The sequence below is a fragment of the Papio anubis genome, chromosome 11 (genome assembly GCF_008728515.1).
Source record: "Papio anubis isolate 15944 chromosome 11, Panubis1.0, whole genome shotgun sequence".
Classification (NCBI taxonomy): domain Eukaryota; kingdom Metazoa; phylum Chordata; class Mammalia; order Primates; family Cercopithecidae; genus Papio; species Papio anubis.
Window position 1 is genome coordinate 89,536,406 of NC_044986.1, and position 17,122 is coordinate 89,553,527.

Below are 17,122 nucleotides of genomic sequence, written 5' to 3' on the forward strand. Positions count from 1 at the left end.
TTTCCATGTTTAGTGCTTCCTTCAGGATCTCTCGTAGGGCAGGCCGGGTGGTGACAAAATCTCTAAGCATTTGCTTGTCTGTAAAGGATTTTTTTTTTTTTTGTCTGTAAAGGATTTTATTTCTCCTTCACTTGTGAAACTTAGTTTGGCTGGATATGAAATTCTGGGTTGAAAATTCTTTTCTTTAAGAATGTTGAATATTAGCCCCCACTCTCTTCTGGCTTGTAGTGTTTCTGCCGAGAGGTCTGCTGTTAGTCTGATGGGCTTCCCTTTGTTTGTAACCTGACCTTTCTCTCTGGCTGCCCTTAACATTTTTTCCTTCATTTCATCTTTCATGAATCTGACAATTATGTGTCTTGGAGTTGCTCTTCTCGAGGAGTATCTTTGTGGTGTTCTCTGTATTTCCTGAATTTGAATGTTTGCCTGCCTTACTAGGTTGGGGAAGTTCTCCTGGATGATATCCTGAAGAGTGTTTTCCAACTTGGTTCCATTTTCCCCCTCACTGTCAGGCACCCCAATCAGATGTAGATTTTGTCTTTTCACATAATCCCATATTTCTTGGAGACTTTGTTCATTTCTTTTTCTTCTTTTTTCTCTACACTTCTCTTCTCGCTTCGTTTCATTCATTTGATCTTCAATCATTGATACTCTTTCTTCCAGTTGATCGAGTTGGTTACTGAAACTTGTGCTTTTGTCATGTAGTTCCCGTGTTATGGTTTTCATCTCTATCAGTTCTTTCAAGGACTTCTCTACATTGGTTATTCTAATTAGTCAGTCGTCAAATCTTTTTTCAAGGTTTTTAGTTTCTTTGCAATGGTAACATAGTTCCTCCTTTAGCTCTGAGAAGTTTGATCAGCTGAAGCCTTCTTCTCTCGACTCATCAAAGTCATTCTCCATCCAGCTTTGTTCCATTGCTGGCGATGAGCTGCGTTCCTTTGGAGGGGGAGATGCGCTCTGATTTTTTGAATTTCCAGCTTTTCTGCCCTGCTTTTTCCCCCATCTTTGTGGTTTTATCTGCCTCTGCTCTTTGATGCTGGTGATGTACTGATGGGATTTTGGTGTGGGTGTCCGTTCTGTTTGTTAGTTTTCCTTCTAACATTCAAGACCCTCAGCTGCAGGTCTGTTGGAGTTTCCTTGAGGTCCATTCCAGACCCTGTTTGCCTGGGTATCAGCAGCAAAGCCTGCAGAAGATAGAATATTGCTGAACAGTGAGTGTTGCTGTCTGATTCTCGCTCCAGAAGCTTCGTCTCAGGGGTGTACCCCGCCATGTGAGGTGTGACGTGTCAGTCTGCACCTAGTGGGGGATGTCTCCCAGTTAGGCTACTCAGGGGTCAGGGACCCACTTGAGCAGGCAGTCTGTCCATTCTCAGATCTCAACCTCCGTGCTGGGAGATCCACTGCTCTTTTCAGAGCTGTCAGACAGGGACATTTACCTTTGCCGAGGTTTCTGCTGCTTTTTGTTTAGCTATGCCCTGTCCCCAGAGGTGCAGTTTACAGAGGGAGGTAGGCATCCTTGAGCTGTGGTGGGCTCCACCCAATTTGAGCTTCTCAGTGGCTTTGTTTACCTACTTAAGCCTCAGCAATGGCATGCGCTCCTCCCCCATCCTTGCTGCTGCCTTGCAGTTAGATCTCAGACTGCTATTCTAGCAATGAGGGAGGCTCTGTTGGCGTGGGACCCTCCAGGCCAAGTGTGGGATATAATCTCCTGGTGTGCCTTTTGCTAAGACCCTTGGTAAAGCGCAGTATTAGGGTGGGAGTGACCCAATTTTCCAGGTGTTGTGTGTCTCAATTTCCTTTGGCTAGGAAAAGGAATTCCCTTCCCCTTTGTACTTTCCAGGCGAGGCAATGCCTGGCCCTGCTTCAGCTCTCGCTGGTCGGGCTGCACCCACAGACCAGTACCAACTGTCTGACACACCCCATTGAGATGAACCCGGTACCTCAGTTGACAATGCAGAAATCACCTTTCTTCTGTGTTGCTCACACTGGGAGCTGAAGGCTGAAGCTGTTGCTGTTTGGCTTTCTTGGGTGCACCCTCCACCCCATTTCACCTTGAGTTTCTATCTTGTCTGAAGGGTATCAGATTGCAGAACACTGCCAGACCTGACACTGATCTGAACACTGCCAATGGCTATTGAACATATTTTACAGATTCTGCTCCCTTTCTCCCAAACTCTGCGCTCTCAAGTATTTCAAGAATGAACCTCCCTGCCAGGGTTCAACTGTGTAGGAATCAGAGACCTCTGAAACAACATGGCAAGTCCTCTATTTCCTGTCCCCTTTCCTGCTAAGCTGCTGACCTGTTGACACTCATCCATGTCACATGCCCTTCTGGGTGAGTTTGAGAATTCTTTATTCCCACTGATGCCAACTCTTCCCGCAGTGCAGTTGATCGCATCTCACTTTTGCAGCACACTGTTCCCACAATCACCTCTTTCTGAAGATTTTCTTCCTCTCTACCAGAGATTTCCTCCACATTGTGTTTCCTTTGTCCCCATCCCACTCCCCACTCCTCTCCAACTGTGTCCTCTCACTGGTGCTCACAGCATCATCCCCTCATGCCAGCTCTTCGTCTTCCATCTCTTCTTCATCTACACTGCCTGCCCCTGCTGATATGGCTCTCCCAAGGCTCCTCTTGCCAACAGGCTTTTGTCTCTTGTGCCTTCATGCTGACAAACTAAAGCTCTGCATACATTGCATTTGCCTAGGTGTTGGGGCCAAATACCTGCATTTCAGCCCCTACTCCAATCTGTGTGCAATGCTTCTTATGTCTACCTTCATTGGTAGTCTGCATGGTTTGATGGTGACCCACAGTCTGTCACTGCTCACCTTTATTACCCTAGTTGCTTCTTAACCCTCTCCTCTGCTTCCACTCTGCCTCCCAGTGTGACTTACAGTCACCATCCTGCTTCCCTCTAGCGCGTGCTAACTATGACTTACAGTCCCCAAAGCAGCCAGTGTAACCTCTTCATTTAGAGCATGGCACTCCTCTGTTCAAGATCTACCACGAGCTTCCCATCAAACTGGAGTAAAACATTAACTTCTTCCCATGGCCTACAAGCCAAAGGCCCTGTGAGCTATGGTACTGCCTGTGGGGCCTCATATCCACTATTTCCCTCATTCTTCACTCTGACCGTGCTGGTCACCTTGCCGTTTGTTCCTCAAACACATAAGAAACACACTTCTGTCTGTCTTGGCAGTCATCCTGCTGCCTGCAATGTCAGCACTCTTGCCCGTCATCCCTTCAGTCAGGTCACTCTTCAAATGTCAGGCTCTTCCTTATCACTCTATCTAAAATAGCCCCCAATCACTCTGTAACCCTTTATCCTGCTTCCTCTTCCTGCTGTTTTATACTACCTGAGAAAATACTTAAGTTCAATCTTCCTAGAACATAAGCTTATAAAAGCAAGAACTGTGTTCCACCTGTCCTTTCCTCTACCCCAGCACTAAGAAGAGTGGCACAGAGTCAGCATCCAATGAGAGTTCACGAATCAAGTCACTGCTTGGCAGCATTCAGCACTGTGACCACAGCTTCTCCTATCTTGAACTCTTTCTCCTTTTATTATCCTCTTCTGCTTTTCCTCTTCCCACTCTAGTGGCTACACCACTGGGGGCTTGTCCCTCAAATGATAATAGTCCTTACAGACATATTTTCTGTTCACTTTATCTATTTTGACACAGGGTCTCACTCACTTGCCCAGGCTGGAGTGCAGCCTCCACCTCCTGGGCTCAAGTGATATTCTTGCTTCAGCCTGCCATGTTCCTGGTGCCACAGGCATGTGCCATCATATCTAGCTAATTTCTTAAATTTTTTTTTTATAGAAATGAGTCTCACTTTATTGCCCAGTCTGCTCATGAATTCCTACACTTGAGCAATCCTCTCAACTTGGCCTCCCAAAATACTGGCATTACAGGCATGAGATATTGTACCAGGCCTTACTTTTTGTTTTCTTAAGATACAGGGTCTTGGCCAGGTGTGGTGGCTCACACCTGTAATCTCAGCAATTTGGGAGGCTGAGGTAGGCAGATCACGAGGTTAGGAGACTGAGACCATCCTGGCTAACATGGTGAAACCCCATCTCTACTAAAAATACAAGAAAATTAGCCAGGTGTTGTGGTGGGCGCCTGTAGTCCCAGCTACTCGGGAGGCGGAAGCAGAAGTATGGCATGAACCTGTGAGGCGGAGCTTGCAGTGAGCCTAGATCAAGCCACTGCACTCCAGTCTGGGCGACAGAGCAAGACTCCACCTCAAGTAAATAAATAAATTAATTCATTAATTAATTTAAAAAAAGATACAGGGTCTCCTCATCTGGCCCAGGCTGGACTTAAACTGCTGGGCTCAAGTAATTCCCCCACCTCAGCCTCCCAAGTAGCTAGGACTAAGGCATGAAACCACCATGCCTGACTTGTCCCATTTCATTCTACACACTTCCTTGGTATTTAAACAGCCGCTGTTGCTCTTCATTCTGTAGCTCCACATCAGATTCATGCTCTAGTCTCGTATATCCAGATGATGACTAGACTTTGCTACTCCGCTCTCTCAAAGACACATCAAGCTTAGCCCATGTACAAAACTCTCCCTTTTCCAATCCAGCTTTCCCTCCTGCATCATCTATCTCTCTACATCTGGAAGCACCATCCTGCTTCCCTCTAGCACGTGCTAAGAGTTCTAAATGACCTGCAGCTCCTCAAGAAGGCCTGTATCTGGTCCCATGCCCTTTCAGGGCTTTGATTCAAGTGCACAGCAGGAGCCTTCTCTGTTAGAGTCTAACTGGTTGCTAAAGAAGTATTGACATAAGTATTTTTTCATTCCTGGCCATGCAGTTGACTTTCCTATATGGGTTTGTTGTGGGGAGGAGTAAGACTATTTTTAACAACTTGAACAGAATTTTTATTTAAAAATGATAGTTTTACAAAAGGAATTCTGCAGGGATAATGTAAATGTAATGACACAGCTATAGTTTGGTAGACCAACTGGAATCACATTCCTGGGCAACTTCATGAGCATGCACAGGTCATCAACAGGGACAGATTAACACACATCATCCAAGGAACAAAGAATTCAGGGCAGCAGCTGTCAATGACAATATGCATCAGAATTGCCTGGGGATACAGCCTGGGACTCAGCTTAGATCTACACCAGCATCTCTTCTTGCCCATTGGCCAGATGGTTTCATTACTGCTCCCCATTCCAAGCCCTCCATATGCCCTGGATGTGTGTGCACTGCATTTACTGAAGCGTTGGGTGAGAAATCAGAAATCCCTCCTACTGCCTTTAATAGCAATTGTTCTGTGACGAGAAAAGCAACTGTGACATTTTAAGTCATAATGATGATTCAACTAAAATGTATTTGCTTTCATAAGTTTCTCTTAAAATTTTGAGATAATTTCAGAAACTGTTATTTAAAAATACAACCACATCACCCTGTTTACAAGAAGAATTTCTAAAGCTGCTTTATAAACAGAAAAAATCTTACCAAACTTAACGATTGCCATGGTACTGGTACCAAAACAGAGATATAGACCAATGGAAGAGAACAGAGTCCTCAGAAATAATACCACACATCTACAACCATCTGATCTTTGACAAACCTGACAAAAACAAGAAATGGGGAAAGGATTCCCTATTTAATAAATGGTGCTGGGAAAATTGGCTAGCCATAAGTAGAAAGCTCAAACTGGATCAATTTCTTACTCCTTATACGAAAATTAATTCAAGATGGATTAGAGACTTAAATGTTAGACCTAAAACCATAAAAACCCTAGAAGAAAACCTAGGTAATACCATTCAGGACATAGGCTTGCGCAAGGACTTCATGTCACCGAAAGCAACGGCAACAAAAGCCAAAATTGACAAATGGGATCTAATTAAACTGAAGAGCTTCTGCACAGCAAAAGAAACTACCATCAGAGTGAACAGGCAACCTACAGAATGGGAGAAAATTTTTTCAATCTACTCATCTGACAAAGGGCTAATATCCAGAACCTACAAATAACTCAAACAAATTTATGAGAAAAAAAATAAACAACCCCGTCAAAAAGTGGGCAAAGGATATGAACAGACATTTCTCAAAAGAAGACATGCATACAGCCAACAGAAACATGAAAAAACGCTTGTCATCACTGGTCATCAGAGAAATGCAAATCAAAACCACAATGAGATACCATCTCACACCAGTTAGAATGGCAATCATTACAAAGTCAGGAAACAACAGGTGCTGGAGAGGATGTGGAGAAATAGGAACACTTTTACACTGTTGGTGGGATTGTAAACTGGTTCAACCATTATGGAAAACAGTATGGCGATTCCTCAAGGATCTAGAACTAGAAGTACCATATGACCCAGCCATCCCATTACTGGGGATATACCCAAAGGATTATAAATCATGTTGCTATAAAGACATATGCAAACGTATGTTTATTGCAGCACTATTAACAATAGCAAAGACTTGGAATCAACCCAAATGTCTATCAGTGACAGACTCGATTAAGAAAATGTGGCACATATACACATGGAATACTATGCAGCCATAAAAAAGGATGAGTTTGTGTCCTTTGTAGGGACATGGATGCAGCTGGAAACCATCATCCTCAGCAAACTATCGCAAGAACAGAAAACCAAACACCACATGTTCTCACTCATAGGTGGGAATTGAACAATGAGATCACTTGGACTCGGGAAGGGGAACATCACACACCGGGGCCTATTATGGGGAGGTAGGAGAGGGAAGGGATGGCATTGTGAGTTATACCTGATGTAAATGACGAGTTGATGGGTGCTGACGAGTTGACGGGTGCAGTACAGCAACATGGCACGAGTATACATATGTAACAAACCTGCACGTTGTGCAAATGTACCCTAGAACTTAAAGTATAATAAAGAAAAAAAAAAAGCCTTATGGCTTTAAACAGAGTACGAACAAATCTGAAAATCAATTTGTGTTCAGGATCATACTTAAAATATTCCTACAAAACCTCTTCTCACTGAAAGAAGAAAGGATGTAAAGTAAATATCCATTGAAGAAAAAACCTGAGGTGCTCTTAAGACAGCAGTGTTCACACTTGTGCCCATGTGTCACTTACGATAATTTTGATTGGTGAGACGTCTTTTAGTGTTTACAATATGAACAGTAGGATCTTAAAATACCACCATGATTTAATACTTATCAACATTTACTTAAAAATAGTATGAGCTTACCTCTGAGGACAGGGCAAAGCAAAACAAAAAGCAGCAGAAACCTCTGCGGATGATAATGACCCTGTCTGACAGCTTTGAAGAGAGCAGTGGATATCCCAGCACGGAGGTTGAGATCTGAGAACAGACAGACTGGCTGCTCAAGTGGGTCCCTGAACCATGAGTAGCCTAACTGAGAGACATCACCAACTAGGTGCAGACTGACACCTCAAACCTCACATGGTGGGGTACACCCCTGAGATGAAGCCTCTAGAGCAAGAATCAGACAGCAACACTCACTATTCAGCAATATTCTATCTTCTGCTGCTGATACCCAGGCAAACAGTGTCTGGAGTGGACCTCGAGCAATCTCCAACACACCTACAGCTGAGGGTCTTGAATGTTAGAAGGAAAACTAACAAACAGAACGGACACCCACACCAAAACCCCATCAGTACATCACCAGCATCAAAGACCAAAGGCAGATAAAACCACAAAGATGGGGAAAAAGCAGGGCAGAAAAGCTGGAAATTCAAAAAATCAGAGCACATCTCCCCCTCCAAAAGAACGCAACTCATCGCCAGCAACAGATCAAAGCTGGATGGAGAATGACTTTGACAAGTTGAGAGAAGAAGGTTTCAGTCGATCAAACTTCTCAGAACTAATGGAGTAACTACGTAGCCAGCACAAAGAAACTAAAAATCTTGAAAAAAGAGTGGAAGAATGGATAACTAGAATAATCAATGCAGAGAAGGCCATAAACAAACTGACAGAGATAAAAACCATGACATGAGAAATACATGACAAATGCACCAGCTTCAGTAACTGACTCTATCAACTGGAAGAGAGAGTATCAATGATTAAAAGATCAAATGAATAATAAAATGAAGCGAGAAAGAAGTCTAGAGAAGAAAAGGAAAAAGAAATGAACAAAGCCTCAAGAAATACGGGATTATGTCAAAAGACCAAATCTACATCTGACTGGGGTGTGCCTGAAAGTGAGGGAAAATGGAACCAAGTTGGAAAACACTCTCAGGCTATCATCCAGGAGAACTAACCCTAAATGAGGCAGGCAAACATTCAAATTCAGAGGAATACAAGAGAACACCACAAAGATACTCCTCGAGGAGAGCAACTCCAAGACACATAATTGTCAAGATTCCCAAAGTTGAAATGAAGGAGAAAAAATGTTAAGGGCAGCCAGCGAGAAAGGTCGGGTTACCCACAAAGAGAGAAGCCCATCAGGTAACAGCAGACTTCACAAAGGCAGGAAACTCTCCAAGCCAGAAGAGAGTGGGGGCCAATATTCAACATTCTTAAGAAAAGATTTTCAACCCAAATTTCATATCCAGCAAAACTAAGTTTCATCAGTGGAAGATAAAATCTTTTACAGTCAAGTAAATGCTTAGAGATTTTGTCATCACCAGGCCTGCCCTATGAGAGATCCTGAAGGAAGCACTAAACATGGAAAGGAACAAGCGGTACCAGTCATTGCAAAAACATGCCAAACTGTAAAGATCATCAATGCTAGGAAATAAATCACATCAATTAATGAGCAAAATAACCGGCTGATATCACAATGACAGGATCAAGTCCACACATAACAATATTAACCTTAAATGTAAATGGACTAAATGCTCCAATTAAAAGACACAGACTGGCAAACTGGATAAAGAGTCAAGACCCATCAGTTTGCTGTATTCAGGAGACCCACCTAACATGCAGAGACACACATAGGCTCAAAATAAAGGGATGGAGGAAGATCTACCAAGCAAATGGAGAACAAAAAAAAGGCAGAGGTTGCAATCCTAGTCTCTGATAAAACAGACTTTAAACCATCGAAGATCAAAAGAGACAAGGAAGGCCATTACATAATGGTAAAGGGATCAATTCAACAGAAAGAGCTAAGTATCCTAAATATATATGCACCCAATACAGGAGCACCCAGATTCATAAAGCAAGTCCTTAGAGACTTACAAAGAGACTGAGACTCCCTTTCATTAATAATGGGAGACTTCAACACCCCACTGTCAACATTAGACAGATCGAGACAGAATGTTAACAAGGATATCAGGAATTGAACTCAACTCTGTACCAAACGGACATAATAGACATCTACAAGAACTCTCCACCCCAAATCAACAGAATATACATTCTTCTCAGCACCACATCACACTTATTCCAAACTTGGTCACATAGTTGGAAGTAAAGCACTCCTCAGCAAATGTACAAGAACAGAAATTATAACAAACTGTCTCTCAGACCACAGTGCAATCAAAGTAGGACTCAGGACTAAGAAAATCAATCAAAACTGCTCAACTACATGGAAACTGAACAACCTGTTCCTGAATGACTACTGGATACATAACAAAATGAACGCAGAAATAAAAATGTTCTTTGAAACCAATGAGAACAAAGATATAACATACCAGAATCTCTGGGACACATTTAGAGCACTATGTAGAGGGAAATTTATAGCACTAAATGCCCACAGGAGAAAGCTGGGAAGATCTAAAATTCACACCCTAACATCACAAATAAAAGAACTAGATAGCAAGAGCAAACACATTCAAAAGCTAGCAGAAGGCAAGAAATAACTAAGATCCAAGCAGAACTGAAGGAGATAGAGACACATAAAACCCTCCAAAAATCAATGAATCCAGGAGCTGGTTGTTTGAAAAGATCAACAAAATTGATAGACTTCTAGCAAGACTAAGAAAGAAGAAAAGAGAGAAGAATCAAATAGATGCAATAAAAAATGATAAAGGGGATATCACCACCAACCCCACAGAAATACAAACTACCATCAGAGAATACTATAAACAGCTCTATGCAAATAAACTAGAAAACCAAGAAGAAATGGATAATTTCCTAGACACTTACACTCTCCCAAGACTAAACCAGGAAGAAGTTGAATCCCTGAGTAGACCAATAGCCGTCTCTGAAATTGAGGCAACCATTAATAGCCTACCAACCAAAAAAAGTCCAAGACCAGATAGATTCACGGCTGATCTCTAGCAGAGGTACAAGGAGGAGCTGGTACCATTCCTTCTGAAACTATTCCAATCAATAGAAAAAGAAGGAATCCTCCCTAACTCATTTTATGAGGCCAACATCATCCTGATACCAAAACCTGGCAGAAACACACGCAAAAAAGAGAATTTTAGACCAATATCCCTGATGAACATCGATGCAAAAATCCTTAATAAAATACTGGCAAACCAAGTCCAGCAGCACATGAAAAAGCTTATCCACCATGATCATGTGGGCTTCATTCCTGGGATGCAAGGCTGGTTCAACATACGCAAATCAATATATGTAATCCAGCATATAAACAGAACCAAAGACAAAAACCACATGATTATCTCAATAGATGCAGAAAAGGCCTTTGACAAAATTCAACAGCGCTTCATGCTAAAAACTCTCAATAAATTCGGTATTGATGGAACGTATCTCAAAATCATAAGAGCTATTTATGACAAACCCACACTCAATATCATACTGAATAGGCAAAAACTGGAGGCATTCCCTTTGAAAACTGGCACAAGACAGGGATGCCATCTCTCACCACTCCTATTCAACATAGTGTGGGAATTTCTGGTTAGGGCAATCAGGCAAGAGAAAGAAATAAAGGGTATTCAGTTAGGAAAAGAAGAAGTCAAATTGTTCCTGTTTGCAGATGACATGATTGTATATTTTGAAAACTCCATTGTCTCAGTGCAAAATCTCCTTAAGCTGATAAGCAACTTCAGCAAAGTCTCAGGATGCAAAAGCAATGTGCAAAAATCACAAGCATTCTTATACACCAGTAACACACAAACAGAGAGCCAAATCATGAATGAACTCCAATTCACAATAGCTTCAAAGAGAATAAAACACCTAGGAATCCAACTTACAAGGGATGTAAAGGACCTCTTCAAGGACAAGTACAAGCCACTGCTCAGTGAAATAAAAAAGGACACAAACAAATGGAAGAACATACCATGCTCATGGATAGGAAGAATCAATATCATAAAAATGGCCATACTGCCCAGGGTGATTTATAGATTCAATGCCATTCCCATCAAACTACCAATGTCTTTCTTCACATAATTGGAAAAAACTGCTTTAAAGTTCATATGGAACTGAAAAAGACCCCAAATTGCCAAGACAATCCTAAGTCAAAAGAACAAAGCTGGAGGCATCATGCTACCTGACTTCAAACTAGACTACAAGGCTACAGTAATCAAAACAGCATGGTACTGGTACCAAAACAGACATATAGACCAATGGAACAGAACAGAGTCCTCAAATAATACCACACATCTACAGCCATCTGATCTTTGACAAACCTCAGAAAAACAAGAAATGGGGAAAGAATTTCCTATTTAATAAATGGTCTTGGGAAAATTGGCTAGCCATAAGGAGAAAGCTCAAACTGAATCTTTTCCTTATTCCTTATATGAAAATTAATTCAAGATGGATTAGAGACTTAAATGTTAGACCTAAAACCATAAAAACCCTAGAAGAAAACCTAGGTAATACCATTCAGGACATAGGCATGGGCAAGGACTTCATGTCTAAAACACCAAAAGCAATGGCAACAAAAGCCAAAATTGACAAATGGGATCTAGTTAAACTAAAGAGCTGCTGCACAGCAAAGGAAACTACCATCAGAGTGGACAGGTCACCTACAGAATGGGAGAAAACTTTTTCAATCTATTCATCTGACAAAGGGCTAATATCCAGAACCTACAAAGTACTCAAACAAATTTACGAGAAAAAAACGAACAACCCCATCAAAAAGTGGGCAAAGAATATGAACAGACATTTCTCAAAAGAAGACATGCATACAGCCACCAGGCACATGAAAAAATGCTCGTCATCACTGATCATCAGAGAAATGCAAATCAAAACCACAATGAGATACCATCTCACACCAGTTAGAATGGCAATCATTAAGTCAGGAAACAACAGGTGCTGGAGAGGATGTGGAGAAATAGGAACACTTTTACACTGTTGGTGGGATTGTAAACTGGTTCAACCATTGTGGAAAACAGTATGGCAATTCCTCAAGAATCTAGAACTAGAAATACTATATGACCCAGCCATGCCATTACTGGGTATATACCCAAAGGATTATAAATCATGCTGCTATAAAGACACATGACACATATGTTTATTGCGGCACTATTCACAACAGCAAAGACTTGGAATCACCCCAAATGTCCATCAGTGACATACTAAATTAAGAAAATGTGGCACATATACACCATGGAATACTATGCAGCCATAAAAAAGGATGAGTTTGTGTCCTTTGTAGGGACATGGATGCAGCTGGAAACCACCATTCTCAGCAAACTACTCATAAGAACAGAAAACCAAATACATGTTCTCACTCATAGGTGGGAACTGAACAATGAGATCACTTGGACTCGGAAGGGAACATCACACGGGGCCTATTATGGGAGGCAGAGAGGGATTGCACTGAGAGTTATACCTGATGTAAATATGGCCGAGTTGATGGGTGCTGGCAATTGATGGGTGCAGCACAGCAACATAACACAAGTATACATATGTAACAAACCTGCGTTGTGCACATGTACCAGGAGCGGGAGAGTATAATTAAAAAAGAAAAAGAGAGGGTAATAATATGAGCTTAAGCTCAGAAAATATTTACGTTCTTTTTTAACCCTTTCCCCCACATAATTCCATCCAAATGTAAGCTACTAGTAGGGTTTAATGTCTTACTGACTGTATGTCATTCTTCTCTGCAATAAACTTTGAAAAAATATAGTTTCCTGTAACCATGAGGCTCTAAGCCTGTGTTGATAGATACAATAGTCACTAGCCACATGTGGCTATTAGGTACCTGAGGAAGTATATTTTTACGTTTTTATGCCATGTAAGTTGATTTAAACTTAAATTTTTCTTTTTCCTTTTTTTTTTTTTTTTTTTTTTGAGATGGATTTTCACTCTTGTTGCCCAGGCTGGAGTGCAATGGTGTGATCTTGGCTCACTGCAAGCTCTGCCTCCTGGGTTCAAGCGATTCTTCTATCTCAGCCTCCCAAGTAGCTGGGATTACAGGCACGTGCCATTATGCCCGGATAATTTTTGTATTTTTAGTAGAGACAGGGTTTCATCATATTGGTCAGGCTGGTCTCAAACTCCTGACCCCCAGTGATCCCTCCACCTTGGCCTCCCAAAGTGCTGTGATTACAAAGGTGTGAGGCATTGCACCCAGTGAACTTAAATTATTTTTATCCCTCTTCATAAAAATCATGCTTCTGTGTTAAAAGTATTTACATATACTTATATTGCTTGATACTACTGACAATCATCTTTTAAAAAGATACATTTTCTGTTATTTGGATAGTATATTTACTCATATTAGCTCACTAATTAAACATACCTGCAGATCAGTTCTTATTCCAGCATGTTCTCTTTACAACACTTTTAAAATAAGATGACGAGATGCCACACAAAATGGGGAACAAGACTTAAAGAAAGATGCCTTTGACTACGGGCATGAAACAGATACAAATCTATGATGAAAATACAAACTCAGGCTGAGCATGGTGGCTTATGCCTGTAATCCTAGCATTTTGGGAGGTTGAGGCGGACAGATCCCAAGGTCAGGAGATCAAGACCATCCTGGTTAACATGGTGAAACTCCATTAGCTCTACTAAAAACACAAAATATTAGCCAGGTGTAGTGGTGGGCACCTGTAGTCCCAACTACTTGGGATGCTGAGGCAGGAGAATGGCATGAATCCAGGAGGTGAAGCTTGCAGTGAGCAGAGATCGCACCATGGCACTCCAGTCTGGGAAACAGAGCGAGACTCCATCTCAAAAAAAAAAAAAAAAAAAAAAAAAAAAAAAAAAGAAGAAGAAGAAGAAAGAAAATATGAACTCAATAAAAGTGACACTTCCTGGGCCAGGTGCGGTGGCTCATGCCTGTAATCCCAGCACTTTGGGAGGACGAGGTCAGGCATTGAAAACCAGCTTGGCTAACATGATGAAACCCTATCTCTACTAAAAATACAAAATTAGCCAGGCGTGGTGGTGGGCACTTGTAATCCCATCTACTTGGGAGACTGAGGCAGGAGAATTGCTTGAACCTGGGAGGCGGAGGTTCGAGAGAGCCAAGATGGCACTATTGCACTCCATCCTGGGCAACAAGAGTGAAAATCCATCTCAGAAACAAACAAACAAACAAACAAACAAACAAATAAATAAATAAATAAATAACACTTATTGTAAGTGGGTGTAACCATTCATAAAAAATGTCCAAAGATCTATCTACATCTCTATAAAATAAGAATGTGTATTACTTTAAAAACTGTTAATATCTTAGTATAATATCTGTTTAGTAAAATAATGCCTCCTATGTGCCTATGTGCTTTGGTGTTTACTTCACTGAAGCAAACGGTTTTTACAAATTCTCCTTGATACCGACTTGCAGAGGGTTTCCTGACCTCCTCTTCCTCAGCACAGCCTCTCCTGTACTGTGAAGTCTTTTATACCATAACCAGTCAGAACTGCCTGTAAGTATTGACCCTCCCTAAAAGGCAATGACAATAAACCAAACATATTTTCACTCCTCTAACCACACACTGAAACACAAGAACGTTTTACAAAGCAGTAGTGGTGGGCAATAATCTCTTTAGAACTTTAATAAATGTAAATGTGATTCAGTTTTGCTAGCTTCCTTTAATTTAAATTACTGAAAATAATAAATACATCATGAGAATATACTACAGAGAACTAAAGAAAAACATCAATTTCATTTAAAAATACAACCTCCTGGTGCAGTGGCTCACGCTTGTAAAATCCCAGCACTTTGGGAGGCCAAAACAGGCAGATTACTGGAGCTCCTTTAGGAGTTCGAGACCAGCCTGGGCAACATGACAAAACCCTGTCTCTACCAAAATACAACAACAACAAAAATTATCCAGGCGTACTTGAAACACATCTGGTCCCAGCTACTCAGAGCCTGAGGTGGGGAAATTGCTTGAGCTGAGATCATACCAATGAACTCAGCCAAAGTGACAGAGTGAAAACTCAAGTCTAAAAAGAATTACCACTATCATTCTCAAAAATAAATGAAGTTGTCACTCATTCCACAGAGTAATCACTCATGTCTGGAAAATAAGTACTTGTTTCCAAAGATAGCATTTAAGCTTTCTTGAGAACTTTGAAAAACTTGTTTCTGCTACTGTATGCTTGACAGCTTCTCAGTACTTAAAGACGTTGTAAAATAAGATGGGTGGTTAAATTAAACAAGTGATTTTTGATACAATAAAACATACATCAATATTTTCCAAATAACTAATGCATATTATAAATGCAAGTATGTGGGGAAAAAACCATTTATTGTTCAAGAAAGATCGGTGAGTACTGATGGAATACATTTGCTAATATGTAAAATGCCACTGTAACTAATTTAAGAAACTAGCACTTATGAAGCTTTGATTTAGTATTAAAGAATACCCACAATTGTCTCAAAGTTTTAAAAATACACCTTTTACCAACTACATATTTGCATGAGGCTAGGTCATCTTATTGCTTCCTTAAAGCAAATTGCAAAGAAAGAGATAGAGAATCCAGCTGCCTTCTATTAAGTTCAACACTACAGATTTTCAATAATATAAATACATGACACTTTTTTACTCCATCTTTTATCATAGAAAAGTTATATTTTCATTTAAAAATTTATGTTAACAATATTGTTCTCAAGGAATATTTTCTATTGTCACAACATGGGTCATGGGTTACTACTGATATCTAGTTGGTGGAGGCCATCAATATTGCTAAACTTTCTGTAATGCACAGGACAGTCCTCACAAAGTATTATCTAGCTCATAATACCAATAGTGTTAAGGTTGTGAAATCTAAACTAAAAATAGATTTTGACAAAAATCTCAATTTTATATTTCTATCACAGTAAATATCAATGTAATCAATATAAAATCATACTCACTGGGATACTCTATCATTTAAGAATTTAAAAAGTCTCAAGGACCAAAGAAAACACAAATAATTTGCTTCAATATTTTAGTAGGCACAATACAGCTTATGATGTCTAGAGCCAGGACGTAACACTGAGCTTGATATCATGCAAAGTAATTAGCCAGAATAACAAGACAGGTTTTAAAAATGCTCACCTTTGCTTGATATGATAATATATCGCCAAGGTCTCACTGTGGAAGGAAAAAAAATTCATAACAATAAATGTTATTTGTTAGGCTTGAAGACATTTTTTAAAACAGGGGTAGAGGAAACACTCCTAGCAGCTCTGAAATTCAAATCTTATAGTTCAGGACAGTACCATAAGGGCACTTTCTTATTTTTATTTCTTGACTTTTAGCAAAAATATGAGAACCAAAATGTAAGGTAGTACGTTTTAGAAGACATGTTTCTGTTGATGATCATAATATATAAATAATAACATATTTCCCTGTTATGTGCTCTTCTACCCATAAAATCTTTCATCCCCTGTAATTTATTTTATGCATTTATTAATTTTTTGACCCAGAGTCTCACTCTGTCACCCAGACTGGAGTGCAGTGGCGCGATCTTGGCTCACCAAAACTTCCACCTCACAAGTACAAGCAATTCTCATGCCTCAGCCCCCCAGGTAGCTGGAACTACAGGTTTGAGCCACTATGCACAGCTAATTTTTGTATTTTTAGTAGGGACAGGGTCTCACCATGATGGCCAGGTTGGTCTCAAACTCCTGGCCTCAAGTGATCTGCCTGCCTCGGAACTCCTAAAATGCTGGGAGTACAGGCATGAGCCACCGCACACAGCCTCATGCAGTTTACATCTATGTGTCCATATGTTTTCTTTTCTTTTTTATTATACTTTAAGTTCTAGGGTACACGTGCACAATGTGCAGGTTTGTTACATATGTATACTTGTGCCATGTTGGTGTGCTGCACCCATCAACTCCCCAAAGGACTATAAATC

The 17,122-nt window shown here is 40.7% G+C and overlaps 1 long non-coding RNA gene across 1 annotated transcript in view; it reads right to left on the bottom strand.

Moving 5' to 3' along the window:
* The window catches only part of LOC103881180, a 45,201-nt gene that overhangs the window by 9,762 nt on the left and 18,317 nt on the right, over positions 1–17,122 (bottom strand). The window contains exon 4 of the long non-coding RNA XR_004177045.1: positions 16,318–16,353. This is a non-coding gene — a long non-coding RNA (uncharacterized LOC103881180). The remainder of the gene's footprint in view (positions 1–16,317; positions 16,354–17,122) is intronic.